Here is a 1,435-nt window from a genome sequence, read left to right on the forward strand (position 1 = left end):
GACTCACCATCTCAACACTAGCTAGTACCGTGCCGGCCGGTATCTCGATCACCCCTTGGGTCGGATTCAACACCCTGACGGTCGCCATTCCTTTGGTTATCCGACACACCGTTCTTCCTATTACCCAGGGTGGCGTAGTCTTGAGACTTCGCATGGGTTCCACCATGACCATGGCATCCTTTAAGCGGTGATGAGTCCCTACGGAGAGGGGAATGGTGACTTCCTGTAGAGGTGGGACTTGCAGCACCGCTTTACCTGGGGCTCTCACCGACCCCACTCGGCCCTGTAGCGTCTTCAAGTCAGCCTGTCGTTGACAGATTTGATGCACCTGAAACAAAGCTTGCCGGGCGGTCCGGTCGGTTGCCAGCTCCTCCCACCAGGCAACGCTCGCCTCGTTAAACATCATACCATGTATTTCCTGCAACACATTCATGCCAATTATAACAGGTATACCTGGCCTTGCACAATTATGTACTACCACAATACCAGCACGGGGAAAATTATGATTAAATACTTCTACTTCTAACCACGTAACACCGGCAATGGGAATTGGCAGGCTATTAGCTGCCGTAAGTTCAATCCAAGGGGCTTCTAGAGTCTGGTCACCTTGGAACTGTTCATGGAACAACTGATAAGTCATGGTGGTTACTTCTGACCCAGTGTCAATAAGGCAAGGAACGTTAACCCCCCGATCTTGGCTGTCACTACGGGGCATTTTCCTGTCAAAAGTTCCACCCTTCCTTTTGGGCCCGTCGATGGAATGCCCGCAGCTTGGCCCTCAGTGGCGGGGTACCTTAGTTTAAAGGTGACTGCTCTCGCCTTGGATAGCGTCTCATCCTGCAATCTCTGGCAAAATGACCCGGCTGGTCACACTGCCAACAGCGTCGAGGCCCTCCTTGGGTCGATCGGGGCGGACGAGGAAGATGTTCCGGTCGATCGGCCATTACTCTTAGTTGAGCAACATCGGTCTTCAATTCCCGAATAGCCTCCTTGACATCCCGGGCGAATTCTGTGAACACCGCTTCTGGCCGTCCGTCTCCCTTGAAGATGGCTCGGGTGTACCCACATTTTGCAGGGCCATACTCGCCTCTCCCAGCTCTTCTCGGTGAACTTCGAGTGCCTCTCGTAACACCTCACTCATCGTCGCGGCGGGGTTGACCCGGACGAGGTCTCTCGCGGCACGCCTCAGGGTCCGGCTGTCTAACCCGGATACAAACTGGTCTCGCACTATTCGGTCCGGCTCTGTTAAGGCCGCGCACCCCGCGGGATCCTTCCGTACTAGTCGACTCCACATTCCTTGTAATCCTACTGCGAATTGCTGGAGCGATTCCCCGTTCCTCTGTATCCTGGTATAAAATTTCTTCCGGAGGTCGGCGGCTGAAGTGACATCTCCATATAGAGACTCTAATCAGCTGATGATTGCCTCTATCGTGTC

This window comes from Rhinoderma darwinii, assembly GCF_050947455.1.
Source record: "Rhinoderma darwinii isolate aRhiDar2 chromosome 3 unlocalized genomic scaffold, aRhiDar2.hap1 SUPER_3_unloc_16, whole genome shotgun sequence".
Classification (NCBI taxonomy): domain Eukaryota; kingdom Metazoa; phylum Chordata; class Amphibia; order Anura; family Rhinodermatidae; genus Rhinoderma; species Rhinoderma darwinii.